This window comes from Marmota flaviventris, chromosome 2, assembly GCF_047511675.1.
Source record: "Marmota flaviventris isolate mMarFla1 chromosome 2, mMarFla1.hap1, whole genome shotgun sequence".
Lineage (NCBI taxonomy): Eukaryota > Metazoa > Chordata > Mammalia > Rodentia > Sciuridae > Marmota > Marmota flaviventris.
This window is the reverse complement of record NC_092499.1, coordinates 126,174,509-126,193,532: the sequence shown is the minus strand read 5'-3', so window position 1 is coordinate 126,193,532 and position 19,024 is coordinate 126,174,509. Positions and strand designations below refer to the sequence as shown.

Sequence of the window (19,024 nt, the reverse complement as noted above, 5' to 3'; positions counted from 1 at the left end):
AATACATAGAAAATCCTGTCAGTATGGAGAGTGTGACACAAAAGCCTGCACATGCTACAAAAACTAAGTTCCCAGGTAACAAATGGAAGAAAGAATGGGGTCTGTTGGGCAACTGGGACAGAAATACAAGAAAAGAGAACATATGGGAACAAAAAGAGAGACCCAGAAAACTCTGCAGCATGCCAGAGCCCTTACTGAGCCACAAAGCCCTCATCCAGAGTGGAAGGCTTGAGAAACTGGAAATGACATAACATAGATAGACCATAGAGACACCTGGGTTCCATTTGTGTAAACTTCAACACTCACACACATTCTGATATTTTTGCCTAAGAATTTTTTGTGGGTCCCAACCAACACATAATTTGACTTCTACAGTCCTCTGTACTCTGAAAACTCCATTCCTATTTCTAAGACATTTACGAAGCTAATAACTAGAATCAGATACGATAGGATGAGGATCTCTGCAGTACTATTTTTTAATAGACCAGTAGATCCTTTGTTGATGTTTGTTGATTTTTGATTGAGAGACAGTAGTGCTTAGAGGCTGCAAGGTGTGTTTCTGAGAGAAAAACAGATAAAGATGTGGCCAAATGGTGGAGAAATCTATATATGTACTTTCTTTACAAATAAGCCATACTTTGAGGATGCTGAATGTGGAAAGTAAAACCAAGCAAAAGGAACATCAACAGAGGTAGAGAGAGACAGACAGAAAGAGAGAGAGAGAAAGACACACACACACACACACACACACACACACACACTAAGAGAAATGAGGAGTAAAAGGTTGGATAGCATTGTAGAGATGGGTGCTGATTCATCCTTTTGCTGTCCAGGACAGCAGCCAGTCCTATTTGTACCTTATATAACATGACTCAGTGCTTGCTCAGTGCCTAGATCTGTACCAAGCACATTAACACACATACATTTAATCTCACAACAACCACATTACAGAAGTATTATCATTATTTCTTTTTGCAGTTGAGTAAAAAGACTCAGAAAGAGTAATTAGGTTGACCGTGTTCACAATGCCACCGGAAGGCAGGTGCCACTTTCAGATCCCGGCAGCTTGAACTCTACACCCTATTATGTCTTTGGCATTACTCTTACCTTAAAAGAACAAAATATATTCAACTCACCAAGGCCTACTCAGGAAAAAGAGGTTCTTCTTTTACAAGTAAACAATAGGGTAGACAAATTTTGATAGATATCAAGATAGAGATAAAAATATAGATATACATGGATCATAAGCAGGAGGATATTATGGTCATATATGTATTATATATGTAGTAACATTCTCATTATATATGACAAGCAGGAAATATAAGTACAGAGAAGGTAACTATTTTATATACTACTCCTGCATTAAATGTAATAAAATTTAATCCAGCTTCTTACCTGTTATAGAACAGTAAATTAGACAATCCTGACTTTATAAAAAGTGCAAGCCTAAAGATATGTTTAAAAGTTAGAAGCATGAAAATGTAAGAACTTAACTTGTTCTAAGGAGAACACAGTCTCCAGCAAGTTTGAAATCATATTATGAGATACAGGATGACACTCATCCTCTGACACTGTCTGAAAACTATACTTAGTGTCCATTCCCTGCACAACTGAGTGAGGAAGCCTGAGCCAAGGAAGTCAAGACCGTTTCTTTCATTATTGAAGGATTTTCATTTTGTCTCAATTGTACTAGGTTTGTGAAATATACTGTGGTTTCAGCACTTCAATGTTTAAATATCCAGCAATTTAAAAATCATAATAAGAGCAGATGCCAATTTTTCATGTAATTACACAAATACAGATTTTTCTACAGGTAGAGGTTGTTGTGGCAATGCCACTTTGGGCTGTCAGGAACATGTTTACTACCACAAACATGTGTCTGAAATATCCACTTGTTAACCCAGGTACTAAAGTCCTCTTTGTTGGTGTGGCTGAGAAAGGCTGAATAGGGGTAAAGTCTGGGATTCACACTTATAGTGAACTGAGCAAATCACACAATTTCATTCACCATTTGTATAAATCTTTTAGATTTACTGTAAATCCTAGAGAGGACAGATTAAAATATGCAATGAGAGTGTCTATTCTAATGTCCCTGGTGGCAAGATCCTTGACCACTTTTTAGAGGCCTCCAGAACTAAAGTACGCTAGTCTCAGTTACCTCTCCTCATTTTATTTCATTGTCTTCAGCCCCAACTACAAATGGAAGCATCCACCTATTTGTTGACTAGACCCCTTGCTTACCCCCATGTGAGTTCATGAATGTAGGGCTTTCTCTCTTCTGTTCACAGCCATCTCCTCAGTGTCTAGAACAACATCAAGTGCTTTATTTATAGCAAGTGCCCTATAAACACTCACTGAAGAATGACTTTGGAGATCCAAGGACCAGCAATGGGAAGGAAGTGTGACTCAAACAAAATGGAAAGAGGAAGAGGTAGCTTGGCCCTTCTTGGCTTTAAGGTCCCAAATGTTAAAATTAGTAGGGATACCTATCCTCTATCAAGCTTTCCCGATAGGACCTCTTATCTTGCTTGATTACTGACCCTCTGAAAGCCTCTGTGTGCTAACTGGTTAAGATAGTTAAACAGGAGACTCACCTGTTTTAATGTTCAAGTGATCTCTATGAATTCTTACGCTGCAGAATTGAATACTTACCTATAGTATTCAATCTTGCAGAACTGAATCAGAAGAGCTAAATCCTGCAGCATCAAATAAGTGAATTTTATGGCTTTAGCTGCAGGGAAATGCACCTTTTATGGAAGCCCTAGATCTCTGGTCACAATCTTGTTAAACTAATAGGAACTGGGAGCAGTTTAGTGGTACCTTCTGTGCAACTTAGGGGTTGCACTCAGATTCCCAAGTGTTCAACATTTCTTGGAAATAGTTGTGTCTGTGACCAAAGCATAACACCACAGGCAGGCTATTGATTTATATGTAACCCTCAGGTCTTTAGAATCTCTCTGTGGCAACTCACACAAATCTTCACTCCTGGTTTCCCAGATGCCAGGTGCATTGGTTGGCAGAGGCAGCTATTATTTCTTTCAAGACTAAGAACTCAGATATTAGGATTAAGTATCTAAATCAAGTAATTTAGACCAAGCATTTTCTTAAGCAAGAGCTTATGGAGAAATGTGGGGAAGTGACAGGCCAATGTTTCAGCATCACATATTTCTGTTTTCTTCCCAGGGCCCATTCTCTTTACCATATCATTTATATTATTTTCACTATAGAGGTGCTATCTCTAACTGTGTGCTGATTTTGTGACTTGATTTACACAACAGAATGGATAGAAATGGCAGTGTGGTAGTCCCAAGCTTACGTCCTGGGAAGCATTCTGTTTCTGGTCTTTTCTCCCTCTGCTGTGAGAAAGCCCTGTGAGAAAGCCATGCACAGGTGAATCTGATGGTCCTAACAGGAGAATTGACACAGGGTGCAGGACTAAGGTGAGTACTCATCTTCTCAGACATCAGCCCAGTGAGCTGAAGGTTTACTCACACCCAACCTTTGAGTGAACCAGCCAGAGTCACCAGAGATGCTCATTAATCACCCAAACATATGAGCAATGAGCACTTGTTCTATGCACTGAAGCTTCTAGCTGTTTGTTACACTGCACTGTTGAAATAATAGGTAACTAATGCAATAGTCAACATGAGTAACTATATACACAGAAGAACAAAAATCATCATAAGATAGGAATCATAACCTGATATTTCCAGGTTAATGTCATATATAGCAAAACCCTTAATAGATAACATGTTCCTAAAATAGGAACATCTGTTTCTATATTTAAGCTTTAGGAATAGTCATCTTTGTAAAATGAGCAGTTACATTAGACAAATGACACACACCTGAAATACCTTCTCTCAATTTGCAAACAATATGATGATAAAGCTACACAAAGGCACAAACTGGCAATAATACTGAAAACCAAAACTAAGAAAAAAGTGTAGATTCCTAGAGCACCTGCCAGAGAAGGAATTATCTGTGTGAATGAATTTGAGAAGTTCTTAAGGAAAATACCACAGGTGCAGCCCTCTGAAGAAGGAAACAATTTGAAAAATCAGGAAAATACTTTGAGCTAACCTAACTCTCTGGATCTGATTATGGCACTTGGGGACTATACCTTCCAGAACCGTATTATCCAAAATGGCAGCCACTTGGCCACACGTGACTATCTGTGTTTAAATTTTAAATCAAATAAAATAAAAAATTCGACTCCTCTGATACACTAGCCACAGTTCAAATGCTCAGTAGCCAAATTTGACTAGCTGGTAGTCACTATAAAGTGCAGATTATAGTCTATCTCCATCATCACACAATGTACCTTTGGACAGGGTTAGAGCAATAATGCATGCTCCCTCCACCCTCCCCATCCCTCTGGTTTCTCTAACCTTAGGGAACACAACTCCCTGGGTGAAAGTGACTTGGGAGATATATTCTTACACATGAGAACCAGATCCTTGAAGGAAGTCCTCACAGTTAGAGGAAGCCCTGCACACTGGGATGGAAAATGTCACTCAGGATTCTCCCACACACCATGTCTGACTTCCTGACCTAGCAGTCAGAGAGAAAGACATACCCTAAGTAAATATCAACTAAGCATAACAAATGGCGTGCATTCACTTGATCTTCAAATTTATACCCTAGAGACTGAAATCTCCAATGTGAAGGTGAGACTGAAAGGGCTGGGATTATCATATCTATACTGTCACTAGAAGATCACTTCATCCAAATGGACCTAGCTCACCTATGGATAAACACTATGTGAATAAAAGTAAGAATATCCTATGAAATAATACGTAAGCATGGAAAATGAAATTTGAACAATTTGGAAGATATGTGTCTGGTTACCAAAATATCTGAATGGCTATGGCCTCTTCAAAACCAGAACAGAGGAAGGTAATTAAAGAACAGCCTGAAATGAATTCATAGATAGACAGAAGAAGCTGTAACAGAGAGAAGAATGCAAGCCACTGCAGCCACAAATGTTGAATGGAAATGTGTCTGAAGACAAAGACAGAACTGACAGTGCTGGAAATTATTTAATGACATGGAAGGCTTTTTAAATGTTAATGGGCACACAAGTCACTGAGGGATCTTGTTAAAATTCAGAATCTGATTCACAATGTGTGGGGTGGGTCTATACTTCCTAGTTTCCCAGAGGATGTCTGCAGGCAATGTTGCTGCAGAACTGGGGAACATACTTTGAGTAGAAAAGAGATGGAGAACTTTTAAAAAACCTCCGCAAAGGCAGAGAAAGAGAACAGAGCTTTGAAAACAGATAATGACTGATATAAAGGAAATGAAATGGGTATGTAACTGAGTTTTATTTGAGCAATCAAAAAACATAAAGTTGAACATGAAACATTAAAACAAATTTTAATTGGAATAAAATATATGTAACATAACGTGTATCATTTTAACAATTTTTAATTGTATAACTCAGTAGCCCTAAGTACATTCACACTGTTATGCAATCATCATCAAATATCCAAATGGAAACTGAACCCATTAAATAATAACACCCATTACCCACTGCCTCCAGCCCTTGGTTTTCTTTTGTCTACTTTCTCTTGCTATGAATTGGCCTTTTCTAGATATTTTATAAATGGAATCATGCAATATTTGGGGTTTTTTTGCCTGGCTGAATTAACTTATTGTGTTGTTTTCATTGCTCACTCATATTTTAGCATGTGTCATTCCTCTTTAAGATTGAATAATGTTCCGTTTTGTTTACCCATTCATCTGTTGATAGACATCTGAGTTACCTTTTGCTATTTTGAGTAATGCTACAATGACTATAAATGTCCAAATATCTCCTTGAGTCACTTTTGTTTATTTCAGTATATATTTATAAGAGAAATTGCTGAATCATCTGGTAACTATGTCTAAATTTTAAAGAACCATTATACCACTTCAACAGTGACTGAACCACATTAAATCACACCAGTAATCTCTAAGGGTTCTAATCTCTCCACAAATGTCAACACTTGTTCTTTTCCAATTTTTAAAATAATAGTCATCCTAATGTCTGTGTCATAGTATTTTATTGTGGTTTTGATTTTTAATCCTTAAAGGCTAACAATGTTGAACATATTTTCATGTGCTAACTGGCTATTTTTGTATCTTCCTTGGAGAAATGTATATTCAAGTACCTTCCAATTTTTGAAATGTGAGTTTTATTGTTGGCTTCCAGGAGATCTTTATATACTTTCTATTAACTTCTCATTAGATGTAAGACTTATAAATATATAAATATATTTTGCAGGTTATTTAATCATTCTGTTGGTTGATCCTTTTATGCACATCTATCTTTACTCTTGATACAGTCCAAGTTATACATTTTTTCTTTTCTTGCTATGCTTTTGGTGTCATATCCAAAACTGAGCTAATTCCAATGCCACACAGATTTTCTCTTATTTCTTTTCTAAGAGTTTCATGGTTTTAGCTTTTAGGATTGGGCCTTTGGTCCATTTTGAGTTAATTTTTTGATATGTTAAAAAATAAGGTCTAAATTTATTCTTTTACATGTGGATTTTCAGTATTCCCCAGCAACATTGTTGAAAAGACTGTCAATTATCCACAGAATAGTTTGTCATCCTGTCAAAAATCATTTGGCTATACACAACAGAATTTGTTTCTGGGTTTTCTGTGCAATCCCACTGGATGATATGTCTATTATTTTGCTAATACCAGTTTGTGTTGATAATCATAGCTTTGTAGTATGTTTTAAAATCAGGTAATGTGAGACCTCCATATTTGTTTTACAAGACCCTTCTGGATATTTGAAATACTTTAAGATTCTTCATGAATTTTTAAGGTGGATTTTTTTTTTTCAACAAATAAAGTTGCTGCTGGGATTTTTGTGTTGGATGTGTAGATTGCTTTGGACAACACTGTCTTTTTTTTTTAAATGGTACCAAGGATTGAACCCAGGGGCACTTAACCACTGAGCCATATCCTTGCTAAGTTGCTGAGGCTGGCTTTGAACTTGCAATCCTCCTGCCTCAGCCTTATAAGCCACTAAGATTACAGAAATGTGCCATAATGCCAGGCCACATTGTCACAATAAGAATATTAAATCTTCCAATTTATAAACGCAGGATGCCTTTCCATTTACTCAATGTCTTTTTTCAAATTGGTTCTTTCCACAATGTTTTATAGTTTTTAGTGTTCAAGACTTTTGACTCCATCACTAAATTTATTCCTAAAGTTATTGTCCTTTTAGACACCACTATAAATGGGGTTGCTTTCTGGATTTCCTTTTTAGATTGTTCATTATTATTATATAGAAGTGCAACTGAATTCTATGTATTGATTTTGTAAGCTGCAATTTTGCTAAATTCATTTTTTTAGGGATAAGAGACTTTATGTGTGTGTGTGTGTGTAATCTTTAGGTTTTCTATACAAACTTATGCCATCTGTGAGCAGGTAATTTTACTAATTCCTTTCCAATTTTGACAAAAGTAACAAAAATAAGCATCTTTGTCTTATTCTTAATCTGAGAGGAAAAGATTTAAGCCTCTCACTAATGAGTAAGATGTTAGTTTATAGGTTTTCCACATACAATTCTATCATGTTTAGGAAGTTTTCTTCTATTCCTGGCGTAATGTGTTTTTATCAGGAAAGTGTATTGTATTTTGTCAAATATTTGGTCTACATCAATTGATACGAACATAAATGCTTTTTTTTCTTTCATTTTATTATTGTGGTATGTACAGTGATTGTCTTTCACATGTTGAATCATTCTTACATTCTAGGCATCACTCCTGCTTAGTTAAGGTGCATGTTGCTAAATTCAAATTGTGAATTTTTTGCTGAAGATTCATGCATTATTATTCATAAGGAATTAATGGCTTGCTATTTTTGTAGTGTTTTTGTCTGCACTGGTATTAGGATAATGTTGACCTCCTAGAACAGTAAAGGAAGGCTTCACTCTCCTCTTTATTTTTATGGAAAAGTTTGAGTTTTAATAAACTGGTGTTAATTGTTTTTTAACTGTCTGGTAGAATTCAACAGAGAAGCCATGTGGTCTAGAACAGTTTTTGCTGAGAAGCTCACATTTTTTATTTTCTTCATGACTCAGTTTTGGTAGATTATATGTTTCTAGGAATTTGTAGATTTCAGTTATCTAATTTGGTAGTAATACCCAGTTTTCATTTCTGATTTTTGTTATATATATATATATATATATATATATATATATATATATATATATATATCTTTTCCATTTTTCTTAGTCAATCTAGTCGAATTCTTAAAAAAAATCAAAGAGGAGGAAATAATTTCAAACATTTTCTATGAGACCCTGATACCAAAACCAGATGAGAACATTTAGGAGAAAAGAAAATTAAAGGCAATTATCCTTAATGAACACAGATGTAAAAATCCTCAACAAAACACTAGCAAAACAAATTCAACAACAAGTAAAAGAATCACCCACCATGATTGCATAGGATGTATCCCTGGGGTGCAAGGGTAGTTCAACATATGCAAAGCAGTAAATGTGATACATTACATTAACATATCAGAATAAAGGGAAAACGTATGAGTATCTAATTAAATGTAGAAAAGCATTTGACAAAATTCAAATTCCTTTCATGATAAAATACTGTCACCAAATTAAATACATAAAGAATGTGCCTCAATAAGCCCACATTTGAGAAGCCTATAGCTACATTATACTCAATGGTGAAAAACTAAAACCCTTTCTTCTAAGATCTGGAACATGAGGGTTCAGACTCTTGTCATTTCTATTTAACATAGTACCGGCAAGGAGTTAGGCAAGGGAAAGGGGAAGTATTTAACCAGGAAAGGAAGAAATGACGTTATCACTCTTTGCTGATGGATGACATATTATATATAGAAATTCCCATGGACTGTACCAAAACACTGGTAGAACTAAAAGTCAAACATACTGAAACTGCAGAATGCAAAATCAACAGAAAAAAAAAAATGAGGAGCATGTCTATGCACTAATAATGAACTACACCAAAAAAAAAAAAAAAAAGAAAGAAAGAAAAATCAAAAGAGCAATCCAATTTACCATAACTAAAAAAGGGGGGAAAAAACTTAGGAGTCAATTTAACTACGATAGTGAAAGACCCATACAAGGAAACTTATAAAATGTTGATGAAACAATTGAAGAAGACATAAATAAGTGGGAAGTACCTTATGTTGACAGATTAGAAAGATTAATATTGTTAAAATGCCCATACTGCTTTTTTTTTAGTCAGCTTTTTCATCACTGTGAACAAAAGACCTGACAAGAACAATGTAGAGGAGGAAAAGGTTATTTGGGGGTCAAGGTTTCAAAAGGCCTGAGGCAGAGCTGTCACTGATTCCAATGCTCTGGGCCCAAGATGAGGCAAAACATCATGGATAAGAATGTGGAGGAGAAGAGCAGCTCAGGACATGGCCACAAGACAGCAGAGAGAAAGTCCCCTCACCAGGGACAAAATACAGACCCCCAACGGTACATCCCAAATCACCTGTCTTTTCCAGCCACACCCTACCTGCCTGTAGTTACCACTAGGTTAATCCCTATCAGTGGATTAATGTACTGACTATGCTTAGGCCCTCACAACTCCATCATTTCACCTGAACCTTTTTGCATTGTCTCACACATGAGCTTTTGGAAGATGCCTCATATCTAAACCATGATGCTACACAAAAAAAGACTACATATTAAACATAATAATAATCAAGATTCCAATATTCTTTTTCTTAGAAATAGAAAAAATAATCCTAAATTCATATGGAATGCCCCCCAAATCCCAAAGAACTAAAGAAAATGATGTATAGCACATGATAATAAGAAGCTACAGTAACTAAAGCAACATGCTGTTGGAAAAAAAAAGGCACATCAACCAATGGAAAAAAATAGAGAGCCAGAAATGAACCTGTGTATGTATAGACAACTGATTTTCAACAAAGGCGCCAAGTATAAAAAAAAAATGGCAAAAGGTTAATATTTTCAATATAGGTGTTGGGAAAACTGGATATCCACATGGACAAAATGAAATAAGATTCTCATTTCATACCATATGTAAAAATCAACTCAAAATAGATTTAAGATTTAAAGATAAGACTAGAAACTATAAAAGTACTAAAAGAAAATATTGGGATTTTATATTGGTTCGGATAAGAATTTTTTGGATTTAACTCAAAAAATGAAGGTAACATAAGCTCAGACAAATGGGTTACATCAAACTAAAAACTTCTGCACAGCATAATAATGACAGTACATAGAGACAACCTACATGAGGGAAATATTTGCAAGCCATACATTCAATAAGGGGTTAATATCCAAAATATATGAAGAGCTCAAATAACTCAAGAGCAAGGAGAAAAGACTATTTAAAGCAGGCAAGGATCCAACAGACACTTTTCAAAAGAAGACATACAAATGGCTAAGAGATATATGAAAAATGTTGACATCACCAATCACTAGGGGAAATGAAAATTAAAACCACAATAAGATACCATCTCATGCCTGTCAGAATGTCTATCATCAAAAAGAAAAGAGGAAAGGTAAATATTGGCAAGGAAGTGGAGAAAAGATAACCCTTGTATACTGGTGATGGCAATGTAAAATAGAAATACCATCATAGAAAATTTTATGGAAGTTCCCTCACCTAAAAAGAAAAAGGAAATTTCTATATGATCCACAATCCTCCTTCCAGATATTTGTCTGTAAGATTTTAAATCAGTTTGTCAAAGTGATGTCTGTACTCACCATTGTTCATTCATTCACAATAGTCAAGTTATGGTATCAACTAAATCCACCAATAGATGAATAGATTAAAAAGTGTGCTATAGAAAGTGGGCTATATAAATACATAAAGCAATAAAATTTAGCCTTTAAAAAGAGGAAGAACATTCTATCATCTGTGACAACATGGATGGAACTGAAGAGTGTTAAGCTACATGAAATAAGCTCACACAGAAAGATAAGTACTGTGTGTTCTGTCTTAGTAGGTATAGAGAGAGAAGAGGGGAGGGGAGGGTGGATAGTAGAGGATAGGAAAGGCAGCAGAACACAACAGACACTAGTATGGCAATATGTAAATCAATGGATGTGTAACTGATGTGATTCTGCAATCTGTATATGGGGTAAAAATGGGAGTTCATAACCCACTTGAATCAAAGTGTGAAATATGATATATCAAGAAATTTGTAATGTTTTGAACAACCAACAATAAAAAAATAAAAAAAAATAAAAATAAATAAAACAACTAAACTCATAGAAACAGAGCAGAATGGTGGTCACCAGATGCTAAGTGGTGGGGCAATGAGAATATGATGGCCCAAGGGTACAACATCTCTGTTGGACAGGAGGAATTTATTTTTGAGATCTATTGCACAGCCTGGTGAATACAGTTAATAATAGAGTATTGTGCTTTTCAAAATTGCAAAGAGAGGCGATTTCAGACATCCTTACCACAAAAATATTAAGTATTTTCAGTGAAGGCTATGTTATCTAGCCTGATTTATTTATTCAACATTGATTCATAAAACATAACAGTACTTTATACTTCATAAATATGAATAATTATAAATTTTCAACTAACAATGAAAATTTAAAAATTAAAAAGAGAATAAGTCAAGATAAAAATTAAAATATCACAATTATGGTTAAGTTAAATATGGAAATGATCATATAAATACAGACTGAAATAATAAACTCAAATTCTACTATTTTTAAAATTATCTAAAATAAGCTAGGGGCAGTCATATCATTTATAGTTAGTTTTTTAATATAAATGCCATAAATTGATGACATGTTTTATTCACCATTCTCAATCAATGACAATATTTTCAGAAACAAATTTTCTCTCTCTCTCTCTGTTCACACACACACACAAATGAAAGAACAGGTAATCAATACAGTAAACTAAAAGAACAAATCATTCTTTATGGTGGGACACAAAAAGCACATCTATTTATAGTGAAGAGTGAGATAATACTGACACTGTTGTCTATTATTATATAAAACAGGAAACAAGTTTTTAAAAAAACTATTTAAAAAGAGGATAAAATCATCACTATATCCACTTTGAGTTGAGTTTTGTGCATGGTGAGAAATAGAGGTTTAATTGTGTTTTGTTGTATATGGATTTCCAGTTTTCCCAGGCTATTGGGGAAAAAGGCTATCCCTTTTCCAAAATATGTTTTTGGCACATTTGTCTAATTTGAGATAATTGTATTTATGTGGGTTTGTCTCTGTGTCCTCTATTCTGTACCACTGACCTAAAAGTCTATTTTGGTGCCAGTACATGCTGTTTTTGTTACTATTGCTCTGTAGTGCAGTTTAAGTTCTGGTATAAGAATTGCTTTAGCTATTCTGGGTTTCTTATTTTTCTAGATGAATTTCATGACTGCCTTTTCTATTTCTATGAGGAATGTCATTGGGATTTTGATTGGAAATGACCATACTACCAAAAGCACTATACAGATTTAATATAATATTCCCCAATAGATTTAATATAATCTGTATAGTGCTTTTGGTAGTATGGACATTTTGACAATATTAATTCTGCCTATCCAAGAACAAAGGAGATCTTTCCACTCATACATTGCTGGTGGGACTGTAATTTGTGCAGCCAATATGGAAAGCAGTATTTAGATCCCTTGAAAAACTGGGAATGGAACCACCATTTGACCCAGCTATCCCACTCCTGGGTTTATACCCAAAGGACTTAAAAACAGTATACTATAGTAACACAGCCACATCTATGTATATAGAAACACAATTCACAATAGCTAAATTGTAGAACTAACCTACATGACCTTCAGTAGATGAATGGATAAAGAAACTGTGGCATATATACACAATGAAATACTACTCAGCATTAAAAGAGAACAAAATCATGACATTTCCAGGTAAATGGATGGAATTGGAGAACATTATGCTAAATGAAGTAAGCCAATCCCAAAAAGCCAAATGCTGAATGTTTTCTCTGATATGTGGATGCTGATCTATAATGGGGATTATGGGTGGGGGATGGAGTATGGGAAGAATGGAGGAACTTTAGATAGGGCAAAGGGGAAGGAGGGGTTGGAAAAATAGTGGAATGCGATGAACATCATTATCCTAAGTACATGTATGAAGACATGAATTGTGTGACTCTACTTTGTGTACAACTAGAGACATGAAAAATTGTGCTCTATATTTATACTATGAACTGAAATGCATTCTGCTGTCATATGTAACAAATTAGAATAAATAAATAAATTTAAAAATCATCACTATAAATAATGACTTTAAAAGTAAAATCCTTAGGAAGAGTAACTAACCTGTTGGAAAGAAAAGCAGATTTCCCTTGCTGGATATGATTTTGGATAGATGCATACATCAAAATAGTTATAAACATAAAGATTATAAACACAGAGATCAATGGCCTTCTCACATACCAGACAAAAACATCTAGAAAAATAAAATGAAATGATCTCATTCTTTATGGAATCACATTTTTAAAATAAGAATAAATGTACCAAGAAATGAAAGGGTGGTCAGTTGAAAAAATAGCAAAACTTCACTAAAAGCTATAAACAAAGAATGAATGTGGACAGGCAATGTTCATATAGGAAAGGATGAACACACAGTTTTTGATCTTCCAAAATTAATGTTTAATGAGCATAATTCCAACAAATATCAAGCTATATTATAAGGAATTTGATAAAATATGATTCTAATGTTCCTATGAAAGAGTAAACTGGTAAGTATTAGGACAAAGAACTAGCCATGTGAGAAAAACATTGAATAGCTCCCGCAATTCTTACACCAAGATACTTTCCTAGAAAGTGAAACTCTATATATAAAATATGAAAATACAAGTATTACAGAAAGAATTGGAATTCTAATTTAACCCTCACGTATGTGATACTTCTTTTTTTTAAATTTGTTTAGTTGTTGACGGACCGTTTATTTTATTTTAATGTGGTGCTGATGATCAAACCCCTGCCTCACATGCTAGGCAAACACTCTACAACTGAGCTACAGCTGTAGGCCATAATATTCCTCTTTAAAAAATCAAGCAGTGCTATACACTCTAGATTTTTTTTTTTTTTTTTTTTTTGTACAAGGGATTGCATCCAGGGGCATTTAACCACTGAGCCACATCCCCAGCCCTTTTTTAAAAAAATATTTTATTTAGAGACAGGGTCTCACTGACTTGCTTAGGGCCTCTCTAATTTGCTGGCTGACTCTGAACTCAAGATCCGCCTGCCTCATCCTTCTGAGCTACTGGGATTACACGCATACACTATACTCAGCCATACTCAAGATTTTGATGATACCATAATAAATAAGATGGAAACAGCTCTCAGAGAGTTTCGATTTTCATATGGCTCTCCATCATCATGGATGAAAACATGCAATAAATTGACAAGATAATGTGGAATATGGATAAGTCCTATAATAAAATCAAAGGATGTGATGTGATAGAAAATGAAGAGCTCATTAGAGAAGGGCTCTTCTTATGAGAGTGAGATCTCAACTATACGATTACATTATAATGATGTCAAACATGGATTTCTAGTGAGAGTATTCTACATCAAGCCAAGAGCATGTACAAAGGCACTGAGACAGGGACATTCTTGATGTTTCTGAGGAGTGGGAAGAAAGTTCACATCATGGAAGTATGATGAGGGAGAATCATTTTAACAAGGGAAGAGCTAGAATCAGGAGTCTTGAGTAGGGAGAGGATGCCAAGAAAGGAAACTGATTGTTGAACTGGTCACGGACTCATTCTCCAATTTTGACAGGAGGTAAAGAGTGAGAAATAAGCCTACGAGGTGGCCTTTTTGTAAGGAGAATATGAAGAAATCACTGCATTTTTCAATTAAAGTATGAGGTAACATCATGAAATGAGAGTAAAGGAGGAAGTGTGAAGAGAAAATGCAAAATCCTTATAAAGAAGGAAAGAGGGAACATGCTAGGTTTGGGGGAAGAAATGTACAAATCTGAATTTAAAGTGAGAAAAGGAATTTTCTCCAGTCCTGAGAGATGAAGAAAAGGGATAGATTATTTACATTCACCTAAATAATCATAAATACCAATCCAAGTGTCAGAATCCTAACACTAATATATTGCTTGTTTGCTGGTGGGAATATAAATTGACATAATCACTTCTGGAAAGAAATTAATCAATATGTTACTTAGTTACATAAAAGTAATTGTGAGATGGTGACAAAATGGGTATTTAGGAGTTAGGTACATCTGCACTCAGTCATATGTGCCCAAATGTCCCCTGAGTTTGCATCCTTTTTGCCACAAAAAAATGTAGTTGAGCAGAACGACTGTATAAAATACAGTTTTGGAATAAGATGCTACCTAAGCCCATTAGACGACTTAATTTGAATCTTTTGAAGTAAGTTCTAGTTTCAATTTAATGTTGCATCCAGCATTTTAAGTTTAAGAATGGCAACTTTAACAATTTTAAGCAATTTTTAACATCAAGCAGGAACATTACAATACATTTTTTTTCCAACAGATTTTGCAATAAACTTTTCAGGCAAAATAAGAATTACTTTGTTTTGATGAAGATCACTTAACCTAAGGCTCCCAGGTGTTTTTGGAGCAAATCAAATTATATTTGCAACCCTCTTGCCAACCTTTTAGTATCAGAGAAATGAATGCAGACAGATGAAAAAAAAACAAAACAGACAACATTATAAAACATGCTTAATGGCACAAAGTGAGACATTCAATGACATTGTAGGATAAGGAAATAAAAAAGAAGGTCAGGAAAATGATACAGGACTGATACCACCCCCTTCTCAAAGAAAGCAGAAAATTTCCATGCAGCAGAAAACAGAGCAGCTGTGGTGTAGACAGGGGTAAGGCCCATGAGTCTTAGTCAGCAGAGATCTTCCTGATCCCTTAAAGGGTATTACTGCCCAAGAACCTTCAGAGAACCTATATTCTGCAGTAGGATGATAATGGGCTCTATGCAGACCATCCTCTGGCCTCCCATGGTGAGCTGGGCCTTTGCCAGAGGTTTGGTTCATCATCATGATCAGCTAAGTTCAAGTGGTAAGCATAAGCTAGTATGGGCCAAAATTTCAAGCTGAAAGGGCTAGAAGACTCAGGAAAAAAATGGTTCATGATTTACAATAACCTTTTATCTCAATGAGCACAATCACTCTCAAACATCTGCGTGAGCAGCCTGGGACTACTCTGGAGTCCTCAGAGTTAAGGATCAATGATTTCCCAGAATAAGGCCAAGTTGACGTATGAACCTATGTCATGGATGGCTCATCCACAGCCAAAGATCTTCCTCTGTCCCAGATAAAGCAGAAGCCCTCATTGATCCTGGTACTGCAAAGGCTGGGCATGTATAGGAAGTGGAGACCAAAGGAGCTAAGTGGAGAATGACTTAGCAGTTCATGCTACTGGTAGATAGAGAGGGTGAAGGTCAAGCACAGTATCAGTGGTGAAAAGAATCCAACCTTAAGGTCTCAGAAATTCAGGCAATTCAACTCAAACTCACAGCAAGCCATAAAGCAATCTCTGTTCCAAAGGAGCTTTCTTCTTTAGGAGCATTTTGTAAGGAAGAGAGAAGTAGCAACCCCAGTGTATACAATCCTTCCAGAATGGAGAGTCTAACTTTGGTGTTCTCAACTGTGCCCAATCTCCTCCAGGCTCAGGCCACAGTAGAGATGATTCTGACAGATGGTTTGATCCACATTTTTTTGCTTTACAATGGTGCAAAAGCTATATGCATTCAGTAGATATCTTACTTCAAATTTTGAATTATGATCCTTTTCCAGGCTAGCAGTATGCAGTCTGAGACTGTGGTAATGCTGGGAAGTGACAGTGAGCCATACATAGCTCCCAGTTAGCCTGTGGGATCAAGCGGGGAAGCCACTGACACTCTTTACAACAGGACTATGTTGCAAAGCTAGGAAGTTTTGTAGGTTAGGTACGTTTGATGCATATTTTTTACTTATAATATTTTAAATTTATGTAGAGTTTTTTGGAACACAACTGTATTGCCAGTTGAGGAGTGTCTGTACTTTATTTATAATATATTGTTGAGTTACCTACATTGGCCCAGCCCTGGTTTGCCAGGTCACCAACATGATTCAGCAAATATAACAACAAAAAGAGAAGTCAGCTTTTGGGTCAAAGATAGGATAAAGGGTGGCCCATCAACGTGAGCACTCACACCTTATTTTTTTTAATCAAAAACCATGATATGTGTGTGTTGTGTTTGTACAAACATAAAATTTGTTTTATACATAAATATCAACAAAGTTTATAGAGAATAGCATAGAATGAATGTGTATATATATGAATTATTAAAAATAATCAGTATTTTAATGATCAATGTGATTTTTGTCCAAAAGTTCAAATTAATCTCTATAACAATTAAAAAAAAATATCAAGGCAGAAATTTCTATATCAGCCAATTTTAAGAAGTCAGATGGCAGTATGGAGCTGAGCACATGAAGAATATGGTGGAGAGTTTCTTTATGACAGCTTGTCCAGGTTCACATAAACCTGAAGAATTATTTCAGAAACATAAGGCCAAAATGGATCTAAGGTATATATTGAGAGTACATTTAAATAAAATAGCTACATATTTAGAGATCCATTTTCTAATTTAAGAGGCTATTTGAGAGGCATAATGGATGTAAACTTGACTAGAATAATTATGTGTTAGGTCACTGCACAAAGTCTATTGCTAAAAGTTTCCCATAGCTTATTACTCCATTATGATTTAACTTTCTCATATAAACTTACAGGACAAGTGTTAGAGACAAAATTTTTCATCCCTGTTTTGTGGTGTTAAATCCAACACTTTGAAATGAAATTTGGAAACTTACTATAGCACTTTCATGCATATTATAAAACTTTATCCCAAAAGAGTTCAAGCTCTCTGCTTTTAACAAAGGCATCCTGACATACTCTTCTTCTGGTATGAAAATGAAGAATGCAGAAATAAAAATGGAGCAAACTCAAATAGCAAGTTTGGCTTAAAAGGTCAAAAATTAAGATTAATTTTTGATATTTGCTTGTTGCTCCCCGCAACTACACACGTACATGAACACATATACATATACATGTGTACCATTCACATATACCTACTGGTTTGTTCTGCTTAAATCTTTTTTTGGGGAACTACAGGGAAGGTAAAGGACTCATTATTTAATGTTCACAAGACTTCTGGGTAATAGTTTGAACAAAAGATATACTTGTCAGAACCTCCATAATTTTATAACCACATTTCTCATTTTTTTTGCGGGAAAATATAAAATGCTGAAGACCTTTCAAAGAAACCTCAGGCTAGACTCTTTATTTGTATGCATGTGGTACTAGGGATTGAACCCAGGGGTGCTCCACCACCAAGCTATATCCTAAGCCCTTTTTATTTTGCATTTTGAGAAAAGGTTTAGCTAAGTTGCTGAGGCTAGCCTTGAATTCACAGTCTCCCTGCTTCAGCCTCCTGAGAAGCTGGAATTACAGGCAGGTGCCACCTCAACCAGCTGTGAATTACTTTTATAAAATAACACCATGGCTTGATTTACACATGTTGCTTTTTTCTCTTAGAGTTAAAAAGTCTGATATGGTGGAAACCCCAACTTCCTCCGTAGTAGTATAGTTTTGAGAAAGTCATTTCCTATTTAAGGCAATCTTAAGTAATTCACTTTACTTAGCTTGAGAAACTACAAGTCACAGTGGTGTGAATTCAATACATATTATTATGATTTCATTTTGAGCTTCTGGAGTCTCATTAGAAAACTCTGGACTCCAATTTATACAGGTGTTTAACTCAGAACTTTGAACCACTACTAGAAGGCCTCAAAGGCACTTTTAGGTGAGGAGATTGAAAAAGAGACATACACACACACTCTATTACTACTACTACTACTACTACTACTACTACTACTACTACTCTAAAACAAAACAAAGCAAAAATCAGTGCAAAATCAAAGCAAGGGATCAAAGGTTTTTAAGAGCACCATTTAGCAAAGTGATATTCAAAAGAATTAACCCCTAGCAGTAGTGGAACACCCT

At 35.3% G+C, this 19,024-nt stretch overlaps 1 protein-coding gene across 3 annotated transcripts in view; it reads right to left on the bottom strand.

The window, feature by feature from the left end:
• Positions 1 to 19,024, bottom strand: part of Gabrb3 (gamma-aminobutyric acid type A receptor subunit beta3) — a 226,677-nt gene that overhangs the window by 57,334 nt on the left and 150,319 nt on the right. The gene's annotated exons all lie outside the window — the stretch shown is intronic.